Source organism: Beta vulgaris, chromosome 8 (genome assembly GCF_026745355.1).
Source record: "Beta vulgaris subsp. vulgaris cultivar EL10 chromosome 8, EL10.2, whole genome shotgun sequence".
Taxonomy (NCBI): domain Eukaryota; kingdom Viridiplantae; phylum Streptophyta; class Magnoliopsida; order Caryophyllales; family Amaranthaceae; genus Beta; species Beta vulgaris.
This window is the reverse complement of record NC_079209.1, coordinates 59,955,285-59,980,049: the sequence shown is the minus strand read 5'-3', so window position 1 is coordinate 59,980,049 and position 24,765 is coordinate 59,955,285. Positions and strand designations below refer to the sequence as shown.

The 24,765-nt window shown below is 36.6% G+C and overlaps 3 long non-coding RNA genes and 18 other non-coding genes across 21 annotated transcripts; 16 read left to right on the top strand and 5 right to left on the bottom strand.

Moving 5' to 3' along the window:
* The first annotated feature begins 1,436 nt into the window (after positions 1-1,436).
* LOC109135828 (uncharacterized) lies at positions 1,437-8,756 on the top strand. Its single transcript, XR_002040757.3, has 2 exons — positions 1,437-1,790; positions 6,775-8,756. It is a non-coding gene; the product is annotated as an uncharacterized LOC109135828 (long non-coding RNA).
* TRNAT-AGU (transfer RNA threonine (anticodon AGU)) lies at positions 3,132-3,205 on the bottom strand. Its single transcript has one exon. It is a non-coding gene; the product is annotated as a tRNA-Thr (tRNA).
* TRNAT-AGU (transfer RNA threonine (anticodon AGU)) lies at positions 3,312-3,385 on the bottom strand. The gene has a single exon. It is a non-coding gene; the product is annotated as a tRNA-Thr (tRNA).
* TRNAT-AGU (transfer RNA threonine (anticodon AGU)) lies at positions 5,099-5,172 on the bottom strand. The gene has a single exon. It is a non-coding gene; the product is annotated as a tRNA-Thr (tRNA).
* TRNAY-GUA (transfer RNA tyrosine (anticodon GUA)) lies at positions 6,260-6,353 on the top strand. The gene is made up of 2 exons: positions 6,260-6,296; positions 6,318-6,353. It is a non-coding gene; the product is annotated as a tRNA-Tyr (tRNA).
* On the top strand, positions 8,122-8,195 carry TRNAV-UAC (transfer RNA valine (anticodon UAC)). Its single transcript has one exon. It is a non-coding gene; the product is annotated as a tRNA-Val (tRNA).
* A 2,081-nt stretch (positions 8,757-10,837) lies between the features above and the next one.
* On the top strand, positions 10,838-16,674 carry LOC109135827 (uncharacterized). The gene is made up of 2 exons (XR_002040756.2): positions 10,838-11,030; positions 15,851-16,674. It is a non-coding gene; the product is annotated as an uncharacterized LOC109135827 (long non-coding RNA).
* Positions 11,341-11,428, top strand: TRNAY-GUA (transfer RNA tyrosine (anticodon GUA)). The gene is given in 2 exon segments: positions 11,341-11,377; positions 11,393-11,428. It is a non-coding gene; the product is annotated as a tRNA-Tyr (tRNA).
* On the top strand, positions 12,264-12,351 carry TRNAY-GUA (transfer RNA tyrosine (anticodon GUA)). Its single transcript is given in 2 exon segments — positions 12,264-12,300; positions 12,316-12,351. It is a non-coding gene; the product is annotated as a tRNA-Tyr (tRNA).
* Positions 13,434-13,521, top strand: TRNAY-GUA (transfer RNA tyrosine (anticodon GUA)). The gene is given in 2 exon segments: positions 13,434-13,470; positions 13,486-13,521. It is a non-coding gene; the product is annotated as a tRNA-Tyr (tRNA).
* A 771-nt stretch (positions 16,675-17,445) lies between the features above and the next one.
* Positions 17,446-24,570, top strand: LOC109135826 (uncharacterized). Its single transcript, XR_007269248.2, has 2 exons — positions 17,446-17,994; positions 24,256-24,570. It is a non-coding gene; the product is annotated as an uncharacterized LOC109135826 (long non-coding RNA).
* Positions 18,647-18,734, top strand: TRNAY-GUA (transfer RNA tyrosine (anticodon GUA)). The gene is given in 2 exon segments: positions 18,647-18,683; positions 18,699-18,734. It is a non-coding gene; the product is annotated as a tRNA-Tyr (tRNA).
* On the bottom strand, positions 19,168-19,241 carry TRNAT-AGU (transfer RNA threonine (anticodon AGU)). The gene has a single exon. It is a non-coding gene; the product is annotated as a tRNA-Thr (tRNA).
* TRNAY-GUA (transfer RNA tyrosine (anticodon GUA)) lies at positions 20,265-20,358 on the top strand. The gene is made up of 2 exons: positions 20,265-20,301; positions 20,323-20,358. It is a non-coding gene; the product is annotated as a tRNA-Tyr (tRNA).
* Positions 20,489-20,582, top strand: TRNAY-GUA (transfer RNA tyrosine (anticodon GUA)). Its single transcript has 2 exons — positions 20,489-20,525; positions 20,547-20,582. It is a non-coding gene; the product is annotated as a tRNA-Tyr (tRNA).
* Positions 20,861-20,954, top strand: TRNAY-GUA (transfer RNA tyrosine (anticodon GUA)). The gene is made up of 2 exons: positions 20,861-20,897; positions 20,919-20,954. It is a non-coding gene; the product is annotated as a tRNA-Tyr (tRNA).
* Positions 21,085-21,178, top strand: TRNAY-GUA (transfer RNA tyrosine (anticodon GUA)). The gene is made up of 2 exons: positions 21,085-21,121; positions 21,143-21,178. It is a non-coding gene; the product is annotated as a tRNA-Tyr (tRNA).
* TRNAY-GUA (transfer RNA tyrosine (anticodon GUA)) lies at positions 21,683-21,776 on the top strand. Its single transcript has 2 exons — positions 21,683-21,719; positions 21,741-21,776. It is a non-coding gene; the product is annotated as a tRNA-Tyr (tRNA).
* On the top strand, positions 22,056-22,149 carry TRNAY-GUA (transfer RNA tyrosine (anticodon GUA)). The gene is made up of 2 exons: positions 22,056-22,092; positions 22,114-22,149. It is a non-coding gene; the product is annotated as a tRNA-Tyr (tRNA).
* On the bottom strand, positions 22,660-22,733 carry TRNAT-AGU (transfer RNA threonine (anticodon AGU)). The gene has a single exon. It is a non-coding gene; the product is annotated as a tRNA-Thr (tRNA).
* Positions 23,413-23,499, top strand: TRNAY-GUA (transfer RNA tyrosine (anticodon GUA)). The gene is given in 2 exon segments: positions 23,413-23,449; positions 23,464-23,499. It is a non-coding gene; the product is annotated as a tRNA-Tyr (tRNA).
* Positions 24,571-24,765: the final 195 nt, after the last annotated feature.

Below are 24,765 nucleotides of genomic sequence, written 5' to 3'. Positions count from 1 at the left end.
CGTATCAATTCTTAAAGAAATTGTATAGTATAGGGTTTGATTCTGAGACCTCAAGTATATATACTAAAGTTTTAACCACTATGCTAAGCTGTATTTAGTGTTCTTATTATAAAGTATTATATTAACAAATGATTTTTTCTTACCCGGGGCATAGCCCGGGCCTAATAACTAGTTTTAATCGAATAAGCGTATCACTTCTTAATTCAAATGAAAGTGGTATTTTTGATTGAATTCAACCAAAGCAGGAACTTCTTCTCTGACATCAATATAGCAAGTTATTGGCATATTACCCAAATCAAGGAACTGATTGCATATATCTCTTTACTGCACACACCGACATGTGGCAACTTTTCTAGCTCCCTGACACGTGGAAAACAATTGAAGTGATTGACATGTGGCAGATGTATTTGCTAAAATACAAATGGTTGATTTTTTCTAACTTTATATAATAGTATGATGACGCTTGACGGTTGTTGGTGAACCACTTAGATGACAAAAATATGAGTAAATCCGTTAGAAATAATTTAAATAAATGACAAAATGAAAGATTTACTACACAAAAAATGCAAAAGCCACATGCCAAAAGAGACACTACTCTGGGAAACTTATATATACGATATGTTTAAGCAATCCGACTTGCGTGGACTCGGTTCACACTAAAAATAGTGTGGACCAGGTCCAAGCACGTGATCTGTTATATCACTTTAACATACACTATATCATTTTGACATACACTATATCATTATAACATACATTATATCACATTAACACACCCTATATCACTTTAACACAAACTATATCACTTTAACATACACTATATCATTTTAACACACACTATATCACTTTAACATACACTATATCACTTTAACATACACTATATCATTATAACATACACTATATCACTTTAACATACACTATATCACTGTAACATACACTATATCATTTTAATATACACTATATCATTTTAACATACATATATCACTGTAACATACACTATATCATTTTAACATACACTATATCATTTTGACATACACTATATCATATCAATATACATTATCATAAACTCACGTGATATGGATCGGGTGCACACTAATTAGTGTGCACCGGGTTCATATTAGTTTTTTTAATGTTCAAGGTATCCTCTCTTTACCTAAATTCATACAAATCGAACATATTTGAACTAAAATATTAGTAATTGAATCTGATTAGTCCAAATATCCTAATTGGGTCACATCAATCCTAAATTTCAATTAAACTTTAGTTAAGTTTCTATTCTTTCAGATATAGTTTTATTTTAGTTCAACTAATTTTTTCTCGCAATTTTAATTCACTTCAACTCACTTCTCTTACCAAAAAAAAAAAAACCATCAAAAGATGTAGAGAGTATTTAGTTTTTAAGTCAACTCTACTAGCGTAAAATTAATTAAATCCCGACCTTAGCTCAGTTGGCAGAGCGGAAGACTGTAGTTGCTTATGCAGATAATCTTTAGGTCGCTGGTTCGATTCCGGCAGGTCGGACTTTTTAGTTTTCAACTTTTCACCCCTATTTTTCTCAAACAAAATCATACTTTTTTTGTTTTACATATTAATAATATAACAACCGACCTTAGCTCAGTTGGCAGAGCGGAAGACTGTAGTTGTGATGCAGATAATCTTTAGGTCGCTGGTTCGATTCCGGCAGGTCGGATTTTTTTTCCCCACTTTTTTTCGCTATATTATTTTCGAAATTCACGAGATTTCTCATTTTCAATTCAATTAGGGTTTCGTCGCCGAAAATCTCAATTTTGACGGTAATTTCTAATTCTTTATTATTATTTTTCTTCAATTTCTGCAATTTATTTTCAATTCAATTAGGGTTCCGTCGCCGAAAATCTCAATTTCGACGGTAATTTCTAATTCTTTATTATTTTTTTTCTTCAATTTCTGCAATTTCATAGTCATATATTATTGTTTGAATTTTTGTTATTATTATTTTCCTGATTTATCGGCGAGAAATTCGGTTGGAATTGTAATATTCATATGAAAATTTGATGGTAAGATTATATTATTCCTTGAATTAGGCTGACAGTGTATATATATAATATATTCAATAGCATATTGTAGCTTCACTATTTGTTTTTGTGAGATTTTTTTGGTTTTTGGAAACCCTAATTTTACATAGCTGTGTTTTGTGATTAAGTTGTGTTTTGAGCTGTAATAGAAAGGATGACTGTAGTTAACCAGCAGATTAATTGTTAGGTTGCGCTCGGCTCGAATTCGACTAGTTGGATATTCGTGTTTTCGCCTTTATAGAATGCATGTTGCTCTGATATGCGGATTATATTGTTTTTTTCCCTTCTTAAAATGATCATTATTTGGATTGGATAATGGATACTTGAAGCAGAATAATGGCTAGCTTGAGTTTATGTTGAGTGATGAGTATGCAGGTTGAAGCGAACTCTTGTGTTTGTGATTTGTTGTTTGTTTTTGGAGATGTTGAGAATGAATTTGAATGGTACATGTTAGCATTTTACAAGAATCTTTTTTTTTTTTTTTTTTTTTTTTGTCTTTGGCTCGGTATTGAGTAGAACGGATCAACGGTAGCATATGGAGATTGAGTGCCCTGACATTGACATCACCAACCTTAACCTCTAAGTTGAGATCATTTGGTGTCTTACTAGTGAATATATCCATTCATCATCTTCCCTCTCCATGGTAAAATAAAGGTTTAACGCTTAGTGAACTGTAACATCCACTGTGCAAGAACCGACCTTAGTTAATGCTCAGGTTGCTGGTTTGAATCTGGCAGGTCGGATATGTCTTGCTTTCTGGTAATGCTTGACTGTGGGCTTTTACATGGAACTATACAATAATCAAAACATCGTTCAAAGAAAAATGTAAAAGATTTTGAATTTGTCAATCTTCAATGTTCTATTGTTCTCTATGTTGTTGATATGGTTGCTTCGGTTCCATCAAGATACTGTATTCAATGCTTTCTTGATGCATTTGTTGCCTCTCGTTTTAGTCAGTTTGAGCACCATATTTAGCTAAAGGTCTCTGAATACCACTTTTAGCTAAGATATCAGTAATCTAGTGCTATAAGAATTTTGAATTTTGCAGGCTGATTAGAGATTAGTTTAAAAATAAAAGTATGCTCTCGTTGAGAGTCGAACTCAAGACCTTCCGCTTACTAAACGGGTGCTCTAACCAACTGAGCTACGAGAGCACTTACGTACTCTATTTGGAGGTCTCTAAAAAACACTTTTGGATAGACTGAGCAATTTTGTGCTGTGAGAAGTGTGATCTTTGCAATATATGTTTGAAAAATAAAATGCTCTCGTTGAGAGTCGAACTCAAGACCTCCCGCTTACTAAACGGGTGCTCTAACCAACTGAGCTACGAGAGCACTTGCATTATTTAGCTAGAGGTCTCTAAATTCCACTTTCTCCAAGCTGTTAGCTATTTTTTGCTGTCAGAAGTTTGACTTTTGTAGAGTGCTTGGGAATAAGGGTAAATTACAATTAAATGCTCTCGTTGAGAGTCAAATCAGGACCTCCCGCTTGCTAAACGGGTGCTCTAACCAACTGAGCTACGAGAGCTCTTTCATCCCTTTGTATTCCAATGTCATTGACCTTTCAACTTTCTTGTTACAATACCGACCTAGGAATGTGTTCCTGTTATCAGCTAGATTGGTCTATTGCGATGATTTTGTTTGCCTTGCATGATTTCTGAATTTTTTTTTTCTGTCACGAAGAATCCTAATGGAAAATAAAATTCAGTCTTGAATCTTTAGTTTCTTCGGTAGGGTAGCAAAGAGGCAACTCTTGCTTGGTAGTGTGCAAGATTGTATTAGGCCATCGTTGATCCCTTGGTCACAGATTGAAATTTGGGAGGACAAAATTTCCGATTTCCTTACTACTAACCCCCTCCCCCAATCCTGTTTATATTTTAACCAGAATTCTTCTAATTCATAATGAGAAATTACTTGGTGGATTATTTTGGTATTAACAGCAAGCTAAGAGGCCTAATAAATTCGAAGATGTACTACCAGCTGTTTTAAATCTATGATGATCCGTCCTTTGTGTCTCATCTAAAATTACTAAAATTGTCTACATTTCCTCACCGGAACTTGTTTGGATTTTTTACAGGGCTAGCAAACACTTGATTGTTGTGGGTTGTGAAGTGTCCATGATCCTACCTTAGCTAGTTAGCTTATCCAGTAGAGTGGAGGCCTATAGTTGGTCAAAGAGATAATCTTTAGGTTGCAAACTTACCCCTGATTTCTTTTATCTCACTTCTAGGCATGATTGTTTTCCTCTCTGACATCTTTGGGCTTTAGTTATATCTTATTGTTAGCAGAACTGAACTAATACAAGGATAATGCTTTCCAACCAAATGGTATAGTGTTGGAACATATAGTACTTTTTGCAGCCATTTTACACAAGCCGACCTTAGCTCAGTTGGTAGAGCGGAGGACTGTAGTTGGTCAATGACCCACAGGTAATCCTTAGGTCGCTGGTTCGAATCCGGCAGGTCGGATTTTTGTCTCTTCATTTTTATCTTACTCTCTAACTTGCTTTTGTAGACTTTACTCATAAGCATTTGATTGTATTGTTTGAACTCTGAAGCCAGTAGAACATAATCTCCCAGTGAAATGCAAGAGTACGAGAATATGGTGGAAGTTCTATGCCTTACTATTAGGATTGGCCTTAGCTGAGTTGGTTATTTCTTCCTTCTAGTTTCTCTGGCTTCAAAGGATGCGTGGTTTTGGATTCTGATATGAAATTTGATGATTTATGCAAATACTCTGCCTATGACTTTAGGAGTCGTAGACCATAGACCTACAGTATCGCAGTTTTTATATTGCATTTTAAACAAAAATAGATGCTTTGAGTGCCTATCATTTAGATAAAAAGAAAAACAAACAAAGGGTGTTTAGTATTGATGTTCATCTTCTTGATTTATCGTGCTATGATTTTCTATTGGATTCTACAATCAAATTTGCTTATGGTGGAGGTCTCTGAATTCAGTTTTAGATAGGCTGTTAGCAATATTCTGCTGTGAGAACTAAGAAGTGTGACTTTTGCAGACTGTTTGGAATAAGTTTAATCTAAAAAAATGCTCTCGTTGAGAGTCGAACTCAAGACCTCCCGCTTACTAAACGGGTGCTCTAACCAACTGAGCTACGAGAGCACTTGCATAATTTAGCTGGTGGTCCCTGAATACCACTTTTAGCTAAGCTGTCAGCAATCATGTGCTGTGAGAAGTTTGAATTTTGCAGACTGTTTGGAATTAATTTTAAAAATAAATACTTAATGCTCATGTTGAGAGTCAAATGCAAGACCTCCCGCTTACTAAACAATGCTCTAGCCTACTGAGCTACAAGAGATCTTTCATCCCCATGTTTTTTTCAATGTCATTGACCTTACAATTTAATACCTGCCTAGGAATGTGTTTCTGTTATCAACTAGAGCTGTCTATTACAGGTAGGATATTTTTGTGCGAGCTCTGATATTTATCATCTGCCAAAAGTCCTGCTGGGAAATAAAGTCCGTCACGTGTCCATAGATTTTTGAGCTAAAGGACAGCAAAGAGACAAGCCTTGCTTGCTAGAGTGCAAGATTGTACTTGCCAACGTAGAACCTTTATGTCAATTTCCTTTTGCCTTACGACTGATCCTCCCCCCAAATCCAGTTTATACTTTAGCTGTAAATTTCTTTGATGTCCATTATGAGAATTGACTTGGTGGATTATTTTGGTATTACAAACGTGAGAACTATAAAAATTGAATTTTACTATCAGCTGTCTTACTTTTATGATGATCTCAAAAGAGATGATATGACAAAGTAAAACAATATATTGAAGGTGTGATATTTCATACTTCATATCTTGCTTTGTGTCTCATCTATGAAGGCGGATGTTATCTACATTTCCTCAAAGGTTCTGGTTAAAATTTAAATTTTTATGGGGATGGCAAACACTTGATTGCTGTGGTTTAAGTCTTGATATGTCCAACTTTAGCTCAGTTGGTAGAGTGGAGGACTATGCTTGGTCAAAGAGATAACTTTTAGGTTACTGATTCAGCTAACCCCTGATTTCTTTAATCTTAACTCTAGGCATGATTGTTCTCCTCTCTGACATCTCTGGGCTTTTTCTTAACATATTATTAGCATACTTGAATCAATACAAGGATAAAACTTTCCATTCTAACTTTCCAACCTATTGGAATATTGTTGGAACAATTAGTTCTTTGACTTTTTCTGCAGCCATTGAACACAAGCCGACCTTAGCTCAGTTGGTAGAGCGGAGGACTGTAGTTGGTCAATGACACACAGGTAATCCTTAGGTCGCTGGTTCGAATCCGGCAGGTCGGATTTTTGTCTCTTCTCTTTTTTTTCCGCCTTGCTCTTTAGCATGCTTTTTCGGACTTTACCCGTAAGCCTTTGGCTGTAGATGTCTGTGCTCTGAAGCAGGTAGAACATAATCTCCTTGTGAAATTCAAGAGTATGATGGAATTTCTGTGCCTTATTAGTTATTACTAAGATTGGCCTTAGCTGAGTTGGTGGAGGCCGTAGAGCAGAGGACTGTACTTTGTTCCTGAGCTGCAGAAAAACCTCAGGACTCTATCCACTCATCTATGGCCTTTTCATTCTGTCTGATTTTTGTTTACACCTTGACCTTTGTCAGCTGCTGCACATTCTAGACAAAATGGTGGTGGTTTTTTTCCTCTCTAATTGTTATCAGATTTTTCTCCATGCAAGTCTGGTTGGCATCGATTCTCATCCATCTATTCAGTTTGCAGCTGGAGTAGACAAGTTATCTGACACCAGGGATGAAGATGAACTATCCTACATCATCCAGCAGGAGCATAGGATATAATTTTACTGCTGTCTCCTGCTTTAAAACTTCATAAGATTTATAGATCAGGTGCTGATCTGTACTTCTGTAGTGTCATTTTGTGGTTCTCCCAACATCGTCTTTTGAACATAGCACATCTATTTGTCATGCTATAAGCCAACCTTGGCATAGATATGAAGTGGATTAGAAGGCTGTCTCCTGAAGTAAACTACCTAATCGTTCCTTTTTTGTTTTTTTTTTGCCTGCCATGTGATCAAGGAGCTACTTGGTCATAGTCATACGATGTAGAATTACTGCACAGGAAATCTAACTTATGCCAATCTACCATACACTACTAATTAGTTAATAAGAATTACCTTTTTCTCGTTGTTTTTCTTCTGGTAAAGTTGTCTGGTTCTGTTTTGATGTATCATGCTTTGTCATTGATACATCGTTTATGCCTTCAATTCCTCAGTAAGGTATAAACATAAATTTGTTTTTCCGCTTATTTGTGCTGGCTGATGACTAGAAGTTTTTTCTTCGGATCATGCTAGAGTTACTAAGAGTTTTGATCTTTGAAGCATCAGGGCTGCATGGTTGCCTTAGTTACACCTATTACTTTTTGTCTTTGTTGTGTTGGTTTATTTTGTTGTGAGTAGCTGCCACAAGGCCCACAAATGTAAGTTTAGTTTTACTGCTGTAAGTAGCTTTTACAAATACTTAATATGCTTTTCCGCAACCAAATGTTCAACATCAATCAAACTAGTTCCATGTGAATCAAGTGGGGGTTCAGTGGTAGAGCTTCTGTTCTGATCACCCTCAAGTTGCAGCATTTTGGTAGTTTCCTTCTGGGTAAAACTCCAAGTTCTCAGTCAAAATTCCTTGTATTAGATTTTAGATCCCCTTATTTCCTTTACTTCACAGGTTATGTGCTATATATGACTAGTTAAGTTCCGAATAAAAATCGAATCAAACTAGTCAATTGCAATCGATTTTTTAGTCCTTTCTTATGGTTCCTGACTCAGGTGATTGGCTTTCTTATATAATTTCTCAACAATTGGTAAGATTTTGAGCTGCCTCTGCCACCGCGTTGCGGAATTTGAAGTTCTCATAACTGAGTTGCACCAAGACTGATGCTGTTTCTGATAAAACTTGTCTTTGATAAAACTTGCAGTGGAGAACATGTGAAGGTTGACTTTTGGTACTGAACAGATCTAACGGAGAAGTTTAGCAGTCTGATTGTCTAACTCAGGTAATGACTCTCTATCATAATCTTATGATTTATCATAATCAGATTAATACAAAGGTGTCGTGGTGTAGTTGGTTATCACGTCAGTCTTACACACTGAAGGTCTCCGGTTCGAACCCGGGCGACGCCATTCTTTATTTTTTGACTTGTGTAAGTTTGTGGCAGTTGGGAATTATAGTGCTGGATACTTGGTTTGGTGATTAAAACATAGAAATTCTGACCCTACTTGCAATAAATTTCATACTTCCTCCGTTTCGTTTTAAATGCAACAAAAAAGTATTTTATATCTCACAAATAATACCCCTTTGTTACATTTAAAATGAAATGGAGGAAGTATAAAATCTTTGGAATTTGGACGATACTTCTTTTCCCTTCTTTTTTTCTTTGGTACAAGGAAAGAGTTGGGAGATCCTTCTCTCAAGAAAGCTGCCTAACTTATCTAAAGAAACTAATTGTTGGATGGTTGAGTTGTCGTTGTATCGATTTCTTGAGTGGCCTGTTGGACGAGGTAGCCTCTGTACATAAATAATCAGCACCACGATTTGCTTCTCTAAAGGTGTGTGTGTATGTGATAGATGTGAAGCTTTTGAATTGTAGTTCTAAACTCTGATTGAGAGTATACAGTCGTGCTTTTGGTTACATGATTCTAGCTTGTATAGCTATTCTCTAGTATTGTTGTCAATTTTTATAATGGGTTTTTTTACTATTTTTTTATGTGTTAGAGAGTGACTAAGCTCATCTATGTAAACCGCATCCGATCCTAGATTTTGGGTACAACTCTCATAAGGCATTGCCAATTAAGCTTAGTGCCAAGAACTTGTGCTTCATTTCTATATAATTTTGTAATGTTAGGTCAATTTTTATTCTTGATAGGCAAGTTGAAACCCTTTGTGTAAAGAGGGAGGGGGGATTGACATTCCTTTTGTAAGGGGTGAGACTTTATCCAAAAGCTGATGAATTACTGATGAATTTATTTGAAATGTCCGATTTGAAAAATATCATGCTTTGTATAAACGGCAACGCTCAACATCTTCATCTTCGTACTTCATAATTCACGCTATCCCCTATCATCTTTCTCAGTCTCTTTCACAAAAAATTTAACCTTTTATATTTTTAACTTTAGCATTGTCATCAATACATTTTCATAATTATCAATAATAAAACCAATTCATCACTTAGTATTGATTCTCTCTACTCTCTATGAAAAATTTTGTGGTCTTTTCTCTCACTAGGGGGAAAGAAAGGGCCCAATTTTCATTATAGAATAGGACCCCATAAATATCTAAGACGGCCTTAGTCAGTATTATAATACTTCTCAAACCAATTATAGGGCCATTGCGGAGACTAAAAAAAAGAGATGGCATAATGTTAATTTTTGTTGCAGGTTAATGATATTGCTACGGTTTAACAAAAAGAATGTTATTTTTGACAAGTGCGATGTCAAAACAAATTTTTCGTATGCTCAATATTCATGCTTTGTCTATATGCCATAAAAATGAAATCTAGTAGTTTTTATATTTTTTTTTGTCATGAAATACACTCCCTTATAATTGTCTTTACTCATGACAGAGCTATAGAGGTGAACAATGGCTTGCAGTTGAACCTAGAGATGATTATGGGCCGAGCTGTACTTTGGCCCAAAGAAAAGTAGCCCATTTCGGACTAAAGCCACGGTTCAGGTCGGGCCAAGGTTTGGGTCAAAAAACAGCGTCAAAGCCTGTTTATTTTGGGCTGTGACTGGCGGGTTTTTTGGGCCATTTTCAGATCAGATCAAAATGTAGCCTAGTTTTCCAAATTTAGTTTGTTCGTGGCCCGAATTTTTGGTCAAAAAATGGGACCGTGCTGCCCCACCGCAGGCCAAATAAACGTGCCCAAAACCTGCCCATTTTCTCACCTTGATCACCTCTAGCTGAACCTGATCATGAGGCAAGCTGAGCTGAGCTGAGCTGAGTTGGTTAAATTCAACACATAACTGCATACCAAGTAATGCAGTTGGTTTAGATCCTAATTTTTTATTTTATGAATATAAAAGTAACACGATAACACGTTTAATAAACTTATTTTTTTTTTTTTTGAAAGAGAAATTTCATTAATTGAAGGCCAAACGGCATCTACAATAGGTATTAAAGTAAAACAAGATACAATTAAACAAGACTAAATCAAATTCGTATTCGAAGAAACTATAATGAACCAGATCGAACAATATAGCACAACCCCCTTGTATTTGCTGAATCAAGCAGCTATTGATGAGGAAGTCTATTATTCTGATATAGTTTAGGAAGAACAATCTTGATCGAGTCAGGTTGACCGCATCCGAGATTCCAATACCTTCATGTTGAGTCTCGAATTTCAACCATACTCACAACTCCCATAGGGGAGAAGGAGATTTCCAAAACAGAAACTAAAAACCCCATAACAGGGTTTGAGAAAATCCCCATAAAGAGAGACTAATTTATTGCACAAAATAAGAAAATAAACTAAAAACTGAAAATAAAAAGGGAAAAGGGGCTTACCATGGGTGAAAACATCCATGGCAGGCTGGCAGCCCCTAATTGATGAAGAAGGGGTATGGGAGGCTAGGAGAGATTTGAACTTATATTAGAAGATTTTACTAGTTAATTTTTTAATTTGAGTATTTGGTAAAAAATAATAAACTTAAATTTAGTTATACTTATAATATACATGTCAAATTTGAAAACTGACAATAGAAAACTGAAAACTAAAAACAAAAACGATAATGAATAGTCCTGAATTAACCGGGTTGGGATAGGATTAGTCAACTCGATACGAGTTGATGGTCTAGGGATCCGATCTCAACCCACCCGATTATTCAAATAGAAAAATGGAAGACCCCGTCAAACAAAGAATGATGCGCACCCAAATTCATCATCCAAATTCCAGATAAGAGAGAACAAATCCTCTTTCCACTTCTCCAGATTCAATTCGATTCGATTAAAAGTCAACTGTAAGCCTCTCTATTCTAATCTTATCTCTCTGATTTTATATATATATTTGATGATAATTTGTTTGATAATGGAGAAAACGTGTGAATTTTTCAAAGCAAATTAGGGATTTCATGCGTATATTCCTGTAATTTACCTGGTAATTGTTTAGGTTAAATATTATCTTATCAATTAAGGAAACAATTTTATATTCAATTTTACTTGAAATTTAAGTGTTCTTGTTTTTTAGGGTTGAGCAAATTTACCTTATACAGTATTTATTGACTGAATTTCTCTGTATGAATGATTAATTATGAAATATAGTGGTATGAACCGACCTTAGCTCAGTTGGTAGAGCGGAGGACTGTAGTTGTGTAGCAGATTAATCCTTAGGTCGCTGGTTCGAATCCGGCAGGTCGGATTTTTTGTTGTTTATGGAATGATTCTGCATACTATGGAGTACTTCATTTATGTCAAATTAGGGAAATCGCTAGTTCATCTCTGAGATGAACAAATTTTGTAAATCAAATGGCATTTTCGTAATGAAATTTGCAATTGTGGGTTTTGAAAATACAATTGAGAATTTGGAGATCTATACTCTGAGATGCATTGGCAGGCGCTCCATGAATTGAGCTGTCTATTTTTCGTGATCTTCATATGCCCGAAATTAAACCTACAAAAATCTCACATTCTATATTGAACAGAAACTATATACTTAAGTTTTACGACTGTGTACATTCATGAGTGCTTTTAGAACTCAATCTTACAGAGATTTGGAAAATTTATGACTATATTTTTTGATTGTATCTTATTTACATTTTTCATTGTAAAAAAGCCACCCGACAGGCTCCCTTAGTTTATCTTCGAGATCAGCTGGCAAGATCTCTTTCATCTCAGATCCAATATTTTGCTTGGTCGGACAAATTTTTCTGTGTAGCTTTTACAATTTTGTCTCTCCAATTCTCAAAATCTTGGTAGTTTGGCTTCGTTTGCTTCAATGGATATTATATTCCTATTTGGATAACTGAAGGGTCATATGATTATCAAGACAGAGAAGTTCTGGTGATCTTTATCATGTAATAGTGGGATTTTATATTGCTCCTGTACTCTTATGTCTACATGTTACACATCATTTAAGTAGGTCAAAGTGAAACTGTATGTCAAGGTTCTCATGATAGCTCAACTAGAAACAGGGTCTTTCTTGAGCAATGGATTGTAGACTTGTAGTGGATTATGCTTTGGTAAAATGAAAAGATCCGACCTTAGCTCAGTTGGTAGAGCGGAGGACTGTAGTTGGTCAAACAGACTATCCTTAGGTCGCTGGTTCGAATCCGGCAGGTCGGATTCTAGGGTATCTATTTCAAAAATGTTATTGATACACCTCTTCTTCATTTTGTTTGGTTTGCTGGATTCATGTTGCAGTCTTGCGGCATCTTTCTTGCTTAGCCATATGTGGAGTTGTGAATTGTGATTTTTCCACTCCACCCATAATTATTTTTTCTTGATTCTAGAGTCTGAGGCTGTTATTACTTACTAGAAGAACCATTATGGAAGGCTGGTATTGAGGCCTGAGACATGAGACTGAATCGAGAAGTCAAAAATTTCTTCATTTGTTTTTTTTTTTTTTTTTGGGGGGGGGGGGGGGTTGAAGGGGTGGCCCTTAGATTGGGAAGAATTATTTTGAGATGAGAGTATTTCTTAGGTTGGCAATGAAAATGCTATGACACGGGGTTCTTGTGATTGGTCTCAAGGTGAAAATGTCTGTAGTTGACATAGGAATATGTGAAATTTGTATCAATAGCCGACCTTAGCTCAGTTGGTAGAGCGGAGGACTGTAGGTGTTGAAGCAATAGCAGATAAATCCTTAGGTCGCTGGTTCGAATCCGGCAGGTCGGACTTTTTTGCTACATGTTATAAAAATTCAGAATACTAGAAGATTCCTGATATATAGAGCACTCTGCCTTAATGAATTCTAGTTTTAGATTCAGTACACAAGTAATTTGAGACACTCCAATACTTTGTGGACATACCTTGAGATTCATTGTAACGAGTAAACAATTTTTCATAGTGATGTAAGAAGTTTCTGAAGGTGATGTGTTAGTCCCTCCGTTTCCCTCCATTGCTCTTAATATATGTTGTCAAAAGTTATAAGAAACAACAATATGGAAATGGAAGTATATTTGAAGATGAATCTAATGGTATAATATTATTTAACATCATTGCACGAGGTATTAGTGAATAGTGATCAACACAAATATTCGAAACTTTGCATGTCTTATGAAAGAGATGGAGAGATTAACTTTTTGGATTTGGTCATGACTACTGAAAGTGAATAAACTGTCCCATTCCTTGTTGAATATATCAGTGAGGCATGACAAACATCAGATTATCTAGAAATGGTTTCAGTCTTGCTGGATTTACATGATCCGACCTTAGCTCAGTTGGTAGAGCGGAGGACTGTAGTTGCTTAAACAGATAATCCTTAGGTCGCTGGTTCGAATCCGGCAGGTCGGATTTTGTTGCTTTTTGTTTTTTTTTTCCCTTGGTTCTTTGCCTGCTTGTTTCTAGGTATGACAACATGGACTTTCGTGAGATATGTATTCCATGCCATCGTAACTTTGATTGCTACGATAGATACTAGTGCATTTCCTATGGTGTACCATCTGAGCATCGTGGTATTAACTTTTATATACCTCTGTACGCTCCTGCCTGGAGTACATAGCCTTATTTGCTGTGGAGCTGGCTTTAGCATATCCCTTTCCTTTCCTGAGAAATGGAATTGGACCTGGTGCATCTCATATTTCTTAGGACTACAGATTACCATGCCCTTGTGTAGTGACAATAATTTGTATGATGAGTATTGTAGGCTCGGTACGATAGCTCAGGCTGGCCCACACCCCACACCCCAGTTGGTACACTTGGAACCCCACTTATGGTGGTGGTGCCGGGGGAGTGGCGCCGGTACTGGTACTCATGCTGGTGATGAGGATACTGATGGTAATGATGATTCTATGGACGACTGAGGTCCATGTTCCTTTCCTTCCCCTTGTTGCAATGAGGACTTTGTCAAGTTCAGCTTGGGGGAGGATGTCTCTTGTGTATATGTATTTTTCTCTCACTCTTTAAGTAGTTTAATGTTTTCGTAGTTTAGTTCAGCATTAGCTTTCCCTTTTTTTTTGTTATCTAAAAGAAAAATTTGAAAAAACAAAAAAGTACGAGTTTGGATTTAACTGTGAGCTTTTGTGCCTTAAAACTGCATATATTTTTAGTTTCTTAAACCTGAATGTTCCCTTGTGATGAGATAGATTTCAAGCCGTTTTCACATACATTTGCTCGAGAATTTTTTTTTCAGAAGCCACTATTGCTAACAAGATTCTAATAGTGGTGAGCTTCACAACCGGAGCAAAAATCCCTTAATGATTAACCCCTTCTTTTTGTGAAAATTCCTTTACCACAATCCTTGCCTTGAAAAGGATTGTGCCATCCGGTTCATCCTTCTTACGAAAGATCCACTTGTTTAGTAGTGCTCTCTTTGCCTTGGGTAGTTCACACAACACCAAGTCTTGTTATTCACTTATGAGTCCATCTCATCTTTCATGGCTTGCTCCCACTTAGACGATTCACTAATTTCAATGTCTTTTCTTTGACTTCGCGTTTGGTTCAGCAAACTGCTGGGATCTTGAGCCAGCTTTCATGAGTGCAAGCTTGCTCCAAGATTGTATTTGCACAAACTCCACAAGCCCAACATGTATGTGGCCAAGGAATAGGATGCGAGTTTGATATCTAAATTTGATGATATAATCTCATATTATAATTGCTGTTAGAAATTGTATGGCTGAAGAAAGGCTGAGGCCCTTCGATCACTGAAACTCGAGTCTGGGGTTTCCTTTGTTTTTGGGGCTTTTTGGGTCTCAAGGCATAAGAAAGCATATTATATAGAATATTGAAGTTTTAGTACCCTCAGGTTTGCTAACAGCCACACTAGTCACCCCTGAGATCTGGTATGGAAAGTGGAACTCAGTTAAATAACTGCTTTCCAAAAGCAATGGAGACTCCAGACTTGAGAGTTGATAGCTTAAACTCTTTGAAGTCTCTAAGTTGGGTATGTCTGTGTAGAAAAGCTCTTTGTCCAGAAATTTATGAGCGACGCAATAAAGGTCTCTCCCCTGATGTTGTAGTAATAGTTTCCATAACACTGGCACGTGAGGTTGTATGATTGTTTAGCTTTTGTGATGATATAATCGATAAGCTACTACCATTAGTTTCTTCACCATTTGTTATGAAGATGTGCAAGAATATCAATTCAGCAACTCATAATCTGTATTTCTCAGGGCTGTCTAATATGTGTTCAAGCTGACCTGAAGCACAGAGCCCTAGGTTTTCTAAAATTATCTAATACTTTATCTCTTATCTTATTCACATGTTCTGCTTAATGTTCATCATGTCATTGACCCTTTTGATTGAGATAATTGGCATGAATTGTATTATGGAATGTATATACTTCATAACCGTGTCATTAGCTATGTAGCATGGGTACTTCTTCTAGGTCACATACTCGTACTCGTACCCGTACTCGTGCCCGATACGATACGTATCATGTATGGGTACGCGTACCCATTCCTAGTTTTCAAAATCTTGCCGTTTTTTGTCCCCGTATCCGTCTATGTGCAGCCTAGGTCAGTAGTCATTACTCATTTTTGTGGTCCCAATTACTAACAATAGCACAGGGCCACCGTCTTATCTTCAGATGGCCCTGGTTTTACTACAAAAAGATGTTGGTTTTGTGAATTGTGTTATTATCTTTTGTCCCGAGCATGAGAAATTTTATCGTTGAAATATGCAGGCGCCTTATTATGATCCAAGGACCTACATGATGCGTTATGCCAATGCTGAAGTCTTTAAGCTCATCAGATCACTTCCTAATGATCATGTACAGCGGTATCTGACTCTTAGGAATGCTGCTGTTGTCCTCAAGTAGTTTTCCTTCCGTTCAACGAGCCTCTGTTTAACTACTTGTGGTGTTGCCAGAATCGTCATTTGAGAGTGATGAAGATTATCCGTTTTTGCAAGCAGGACTATGTTCGTCAATCACAAAGTTATGCAATTTGTAATCTGAATCAAAGTAGCGCTAAGATTGCGCATCTGATTCTTGAATATATGTTGATGCATTACTCATAGAGTCATAGTTGGCTATTGGGTTTAGAATTTAGAGATGTATATGTTAGCTTACTTCCTCCGTTTATTTTTACTCGCTACACTTTCCATTATGGGAAGTTTCACATTACTTGCTACACTTCTTTTTTGGGCAATAAACTCTCTCTATCTCTCTCCTCCCACATGGGTCCCTTTTCTTTTTACTTTCTACCTCTCTCTTCTCCAAAAATTGCCTAGGAATCCGTGAAATGAGAAGTGTAGCGAGTAAAAAGAAACGGAGGAAATAGTTGGATATTTGTAATTTTAGAGACTGGTATGATTCATAATAAGCTCTAATGTGATCCTGACCTGACATATTGATGGATTAACTTTAATAGACTTTGTAGTTTGTATCGTTTTCTAGATTCAAGCGGCCTCTTAAGTACATGGTTATGAGCTTGTGTGTAATTTTGCAAGCAAAGTGGCTTGTGATTATTCATCTTAATTGTTAATGAAGTACTTTCCAACTCCCAAGCTAATTTTTTAAGTTAATTTTAGTGGTTGTTTGGTATACAAGAAATTGTCGATGCAATAGAAATTTTCATAATTTTCTAAATTGGATACTTTGTTATTTGGTTGACAGGAAGTGGGGTAAATGGATGGAAAGAAAATTTATGAGAAATCGAAATTCTTACAAAATGTGGGAATTTATTCACCTATCCCTCCTTGGTCATTCAAAATTCTCAAATCAATTCATGGAAATTACAAATTCATCGATGTCAATTAAACAAATTAGTCAATTTTCAAGGAATTACAAAAGGAAAATAAATAAACTTTGCATGGAAATTAAGTTCCCATATATACCAAACAATCACTTAGTTTATTATCAAGGAATCAAGGGTATGTTTTTTGTTCATTAATTTTCAATATCTGCAGTAATATTTGGAAAAACACATATTTGCGATGTTACCTCTAACATTCTCATCACATATTCTTTAAAGAATTTCTCCATAATTTGATTGCTACCTTATAAATTATACTTGATGGATATTAGGGTTTTTAAAACTTTCGACAACTTATCAAAAAGATTGTAGTTGTTGAATTAGTCGAACTCATATTTTCTCCTTCTAGCAGAAATGCATTGAGCTAGTTTGGAGACATTGCGAGCCATTTGTTAGTAAAAAAAAAAAACTTGAATGGAGCGGGTTTACAATAACTTATTATATACCGGAAACATGATATATTCAGCTTTTATACCAATAATCACCTTTTATATAACAAGTTTTTGTATGATATAACTAATTTTTGTACGATACAGTCAGTTTTTTTTCATAATAGTCATTTTTTGTGTGATAAAATCAATTCGGATGCGCAATAAATTATTGTGAATCTGATTCACCCTACACGTTTTTGTTTGTAGTACATTGCATTTGCTTGAAACTATTAAGTGCAAATCTTGAATATAGCAATTTGCCTCATCCTCTCTTTATAAAAAAAATTAAAACTAAAAATGATAACGAACTGATATAAAAGAGATAATAAAATTTAAAATTAGTCATATTTATACTAAATATATCAATTTTGAAAACTGATAATTGAAAACCGAAAATTATTTTTTCAAATTTACATAATTTTTTTTTGAAAGGACATAATTTTGTTTTTGGTTTTAAAAAAGCTAAAAACTGACTGAAAAACGATAACGAACGAGCCCAGTTATTAACTCTACCAAATCACCCCCCTACAACTCTACAAGGCTACAACTCATAACCTAATTTATTCTCTTGCAAATAATGGCGAATGTTGACGAACGAAGACGTGAAGAAAACGTGCCTCCATTTTCTGCCGATGTCTGCGGTAAGTGTAAATATGTCGCTCTTGTTTGATTGTGGAGAAATCGTGCTAGTTATGAAAATTTCTGATCAGAAACTTAAATCTCAATTTTCAATTCACCTTGATTTTTATTATATTTAGATTCATGAGTAATTTATACTTTTCGAATATGAGATTGTTGTCAAATCGTGTGAATTTGGGAATTTAATCAAACCCTAAAATTTAGTTGACATACGAGCAATTTTTTTTTCTTTTTATTAATATTGATTATTGAATGTGAATTGATATTATCTTGTTGTGTAATATTCAATGCAAAGAGAATTACTTCATCAGTTCTTTTTAATTGCAACATTTTGACTTTTCTACTATTCATTATTTACACTCTGACTGTGTATGGTGATGTATTTACAAGGATAAACATAGTCATATGAGATCTTCGTTGATTTGTGTCAATGTGTAGTTTACTAACATCTCATTTGCATAATTTTTACAAATACATAACCAGAGTTATTAATGGTCAAAATTGTGCTTCAGCAAGTGTGAAAATGCAAATGTTGTAATTAAAAAAGAATGGAGGAAGTAAAATTTTCAGTCTGATAGATTGATTGTTGTCCACTGTTATAAGTCATTGTAAGTTGTTAGTGAAGTAGAGAATTGGAGCTAAGTTAGCATAAACCCGACCTTAGCTCAGTTGGTAGAGCGGAGGACTGTAGTTGGTCAAACAGATTATCCTTAGGTCGCTGGTTCGAATCCGGCAGGTCGGACTATTGCTTTTTGTTTCTGAACGCGCTGTGCTGAAAGATATCCCAATTTCACTTCTCTAAGTTGATATTTGAGAGATGAGCGATGTTCCCTCCCTGATAAAGCTACCAGATAGAATTTCAAGATTACATACACTTTTGTGGTGTGAAGCTACCTTTGGCATTGCCCATTTTCCTTTTCTTTCTTGCGCAACTGAATCAGGATTTAGTGCAGTTCGTACTCTATAGGATTTCTGTTTTGGATTAATGTGCCATTGTGAGAAGATTGTGCTCTGGAATAGTTATGGTATCTTATCTTACTGACAGAATGAAATCGAGAAGTATATACTGGACTTTGCAATGTGAAGGACTTTGAATCCTTGTGTTCACTTTCAGTAATTGTGTCTCGTGGGAATTCAAACTTTTGAAGTAGCATGTGGAAAAATAAAGTAAATAATGCTCTCGTTGAGAGTCGAACTCAAGACCTCCCGCTTACTAAACGGGTGCTCTAACCAACTGAGCTACGAGAGCACTTGCATCAATTGTTCACTTTGATGTTTCAATAAGAGTGCCCTTTCTACCAGCAGCTGTAGTTATTTGCCTAGGCATGTGCTTCTAGTTTCTATCAGCAGCTAGACCATCTTTGTTGCAGGGGGTTTTCTTTTGTGATATCTCTGAAATGCACTCTTTGCATGGAGCCATATTGGTGGAAGACGAATTCCAGAGCGAGAAAGCCTTATCATTTACAAGATGTATAGTAGAAGAGGGTACCCTTGCGTAGTTAGATGTCGTTAGGATTGCATATCAGAACTCTTTTTCCCAAATAACCCCCCCCCCCTTCCCAAATACAATTTATTCATTCTGGTAGTGCAATAACAGATTAATGTCTAGTAGGATAGAATATTTTGGTGAAATATTCTGCCATTATGGTATTGAAAACAAGAGGAGAAAACAGATTGGATGTTCACAACCAGCTGTCTTAGTTAATTCCATGAAAAAACTAGATACAAAATATTTTACGGCATAGACCTTTCTGTATTTCTGTCATGTATTTTACCTTGATCCATGAGAGCACATGCTATGTATCTTATCTTGATCCATGAGAGCATGACAACTGAAGTTAAATTGAATTGCTCACTCATTTGTGTTCTAAATTTTTTTTAGTGGGGCTTGGTAAATACTAAGTTGGTGTGGGTTAAGTCTTGGTAGTGCGGCATGACCCGACCTAGGTCCAACAGATAATCCTTAGGTCGTGATTCTTATTTGGCGGGTTGGACCTTTCTTGCCCCTGATTTTCAACTTACTTTTGGCACTAGTATTCTCTTTCTGACTAGTTTATATTTACCATGACTTACAAATTATATTTGATCCACCATCAAAAATTATTTTACCATATAAATCAGGATTTATCCTTCTCATATGTCTACTTCGACCCAGCAGTACAGAGTGGAATAGGCCTAATGTTGTAGAGGGCCCAAACACGGGGAGGAGGTAATATCCCAAATGGAATAATGTTGGAATATTGTGGAATTCTCTGTATGTTTTATACAGTAACCGACCTTAGCTCAGTTGGTAGAGCGGAGGACTGTAGTTGGTCAATGACCCATAGATAATCCTTAGGTCGCTGGTTCGAATCCGGCAGGTCGGATTTTAGTTGTTTATTTTTCTTTTGATTTTTAGGATGCTTGTTCCTGGGTCTCACAGATCATGGCACGACTTTGCTATAAATGGAACATATTGGAATGTTGAAGGGATTCTCTGCTGCCTTTATTTAATGCCCGACCTTAGCTCAGTTGGTAGAGCGGAGGACTGTAGTTGGTAAATGACCAACAGATAATCCTTAGGTCGCTGGTTCGAATCCGGCAGGTCGGATTTTTAGTTGCTTTTTCATTTTTCTTTTGATCTTCTGCAGCTTTTTGACAACACCGGACCTCAGCTCAGTTGGTAAAGTGGTGGACTGTAACTGGTCAATGATCTACAGTCCACAGATAATCCTTAGGTTGCTGGTTTTAATCCAGCAGGTCAGATTTAGCTGCTTTACTACTTTTCCTTTTCTTTAGCATGCTGTTCCTGAATTTCATGACACAACTTTGCTATAAATGGAATCATATTGGAATATTGTGGGATTTTCTACAGTCTTTATACAGTAACCGACCTTAGCTCAGTTGGTAGAGCGGAGGACTGTAGTTGGTCAATGACCCATAGATAATCCTTAGGTCGCTGGTTCGAATCCGGCAGGTCGGATTTTAGTTGCTTATTCTTCTTTTGGTTTTTAGGATGCTTGTTCCTGGGTCTCACAGATGATGGCATGACTTTGCTATAAATGGAACATATTGGAATGTTGTAGGGATTCTCTGCTGCCTTTTTTTAATGCCCGACCTTAGCTCAGTTGGTAGAGCGGAGGACTGTAGTTGGTAAATGACCCACAGATAATCCTTAGGTCGCTGGTTCGAATCCGGCAGGTCGGATTTTTAGTTGCTTTTTCGTTTTTCTTTTGATCTTCTGCAGCCTTTTTTGACAACACCAGACCTTAGCTTAGTTGGTAAAGTGGTGGACTGTAACTGGTCAATGATCCACAGTCCACACATAATCATTAGGTTGCTGGTTTTAATCCAGCAGGTCAGATTTAGCTGCTTTTCTACTTTTCCTTTTCTTTAGCATGCTTTTCCTGAATTTCATGACACAACTTTGCTATAAATGGAATCATATTGGAGTATTGTGGGATTTTCTACAGTCTTTATACAGTAACCGACCTTAGCTCAGTTGGTAGAGCGGAGGACTGTAGTTGGTCAATGACCCATAGATAATCCTTAGGTCGCTGGTTCGAATCTGGCAGGTCGGATTTTAGTTGATTATTTTTCTTTTGATTTTTAGGATGCTTGTTCCTGGATCTCACAGATCATGGCATGACTTTGCTATAAATGGAACATATTGGGATGTTTTAGGGATTCTCTGCTGCCTTTATTTGATGCCCGACCTTAGCTCAGTTGGTAGAGCGGAGGACTGTAGTTGGTGAATGACCCACAGATAATCCTTAGGTCGCTGGTTCGAATCCGGCAGGTCGGATTTTTAGTCGCTTTTTCATTTTTCTTTTGATCTTTTGCAGCCTTTTTTGACAACACCGGACCTTAGCTCAGTTGGTATAGTGGTGGACTGTACTGGTCAATGATCTACAGTTCACAGATAATCCTTAGGTTGCTGGTTTTAATCCAGCAGGTCAGATTTAGCTGCTTTTCTACTTTTCCTTTTCTTTAGCATGCTTTTCCTGAATTTCATGACACAACATTGCTATAAATGGAATCATATTGGAATGTTGTGGGATTTTCTACAGTCTTTGTACAATATCCGACCTTAGCTCAGTTGGTAGAGCGGAGGACTGTAGTTGGTCAATGACCCACAGATAATCCTTAGGTCGCTGGTTCGAATCCGGCAGGTCGGACTTTTGTTGCTTTTATTTTCTTTCTTTTAATCTTAGCATGCTTGTTCCTGGTTCTCACAACATGGACTTTACTGCAAATTTTTTTTTTGGATGTTCTGCACCATTATTTAATCAATTGCTAGATTTGGTAAAAGGTGAAGTATTGAGAATTGAGATTTTGAGGGTATATACCTTATTCTTGTCTAGGTGACGTTATCTATTGATTTTCATATCTGGATTTACTGTCCTATGAGCTGATGTTAAATTCTTTATCGACTCCTATTCCTTTATTTGGGATTCCAACAAAGATGAAATGCTATTAGTTGTGACTAACTGTCCAGAGGCAAGACCTGAGCCTCAAAGACAGGCAGTCAGGCATCAGCACATAAACAAGAAAGATAGGAAGCAAGAGCTCTGTTGCAAATGAAAACAACTACCAGAAAATCAAGCGGCCATCTGCTGAATGAACACATTTATGTTGTGGGAGTTGAGTTTTTCAGTCTTTCAAGGTAGTGAACATGTAAAAATACTTGCTCTTGTTGAGAGTCGAACTCAAGACCTCCCGCTTACTAAACGGGTGCTCTAACCAACTGAGCTACAAGAGCCCTTTGCTTCACTTCTATCAGTCTATGACATCTCTACTGTAATTACCTTGCTATGTTCCACCTACAAAAGGAACCACCATTGCTTAAACCATGTCAAAGTAAGACCAGTCAGTATCTAGATAAAACGGGTTATTCATCAATAGTTATGTGCCCACTCTTGTCTTTCTGTTGTCATGTAAAGCAGCTTCTGACAGGTCTCATTGATCTGTGGAATTCATTCTACAGAGTAATTTGAAGTTCGAAAGTTCTAGTAGCTAAATGGCACCCAAGTCTAGTACATTGGTCCTCAATCGGTAGAGTGCAGGATATTTCTGGCTAGCAGATGATCCTTATTTTTGAACTGCGAGGGTCAGATCAACCTTCTGCCTTCTGAAGTTATCACTTCTCCCATCCCCCACAACTTCTTGTTTTCCTTATCTGAATGTGCTGAATTATAATGTCGATTCTGGGAAATTAATTTGCAGGAACATTTTACTCAAATAACAACTAAGATAAAAGGAAAATTTTCAGTTGGCTCTAAATATCCAAGGTATTAAAAGTTTGGATGTTTAAGTAATAAGTTATACCTTATTTACTGTTCTTCTACGTGCTCTCCAAGCGTGATGACTGGTTCCGATTCCTGTTTAACAGATCTTGATTAACATTGCAGTTATGGTGCATTTTGCTAGTATGACATGATCCGACCTTAGCTCAGTTGGTAGAGCGGAGGACTGTAGTCGGTAAACAGACAATCCTTAGGTCGCTGGTTCGAATCCGGCAGGTCGGAATCGTCTTGCCTGTTATTTTTGTATCACTTATGCATCTTGGACTTTCTCATCACATATTATTGACATGTATGAACCAACATTGGAACAATACTTCTTTTTTCAATCAGATGCAAACATGTTGGAATCTTATGTAATTCTCTGCAGCCTTAAATCTTAATTCGGGTTTCGGATCTTATCTCAGTTGGTAGAGCAGAGAGTTGTAGTTGGTCAGTAACCCACATGTAATCCTTAGGTCCCTGGTTCGAATCCGGCAGTCGGATTTAGGATGTCTGTCTTGTGATTTTTGTCTTGCTTCCTAAGCTTTCTATTCTTGGTCTGACACCGGGATTGTGCATTAACATCTTATTGAACTTATATGAACACATAGTACTCGCTAAATGGAAAGATGTTCGTCTATATTGGAATTTCTACACAATTTTAAAATATAATCTTTCTCAGTTGCTAGAGTGCAGGTTTGTCATTCGGATCGACGCCAAAGGTACTGAATAGTATTACATTGAACTTTGCTGTTAGTAATTCTGCGCTGTTAACTAACTGATAATCTGATACACATGAGCACTTTGCTTCTTTTCTTTTCATTTCTCAAGATAAGAAAAAAAGTTACTCTAACCTTGCAACATTTACCTAATTCAGTCATCTGCCTATAGTGTTTTTTACCTGCTGAAATGTGTTTCTTCTCTCATCAGCTAGAGGACATCCATGACATGCCAAACTATTTTTGAGATCTCTGATGACTGATATTCACTCTTACGCAGGATTCTAGTGGCTAAACTAAGGCTTGGTCTGGTCTATAATATCGTCATATATTGGAGCTTCAGGGCTGCAAGGAGCAGACATTGACTCAGTTGGTAGAGCACAAGGCAATGTGTGGTTTGCAGATTTATCATATGGTTGCTGGTTCAAAGTAGGCAAGTTGAAATCCCTTTCCCCTGATTCCTGATGAGATAACCCTCATCATACCCAAATTTCCCCAGACTTGCAACTTTATCCTTTTTCTAAATGTGGAAACAACTGAATATCCATTATGAGAAAAAGTAAGTTACATTTGAGGTAAAGAAAAGGTTGGAACATAGTTAAGAGCCTTGCCAAGCGAATAGAAGGCTGGAACATAATAGTTCTTGTGAGTTTTGCGACATATCACAAAGGATGACCTTAGATGAGTTGGTAGATCGAAGGGTCGCTGTTTGTCATGAGCCACATAGTAATATTTCTTGGCTGCATATGTGTCTCTTTCTGATTTCTTGTTCCATTAGGAATGCTTGTTT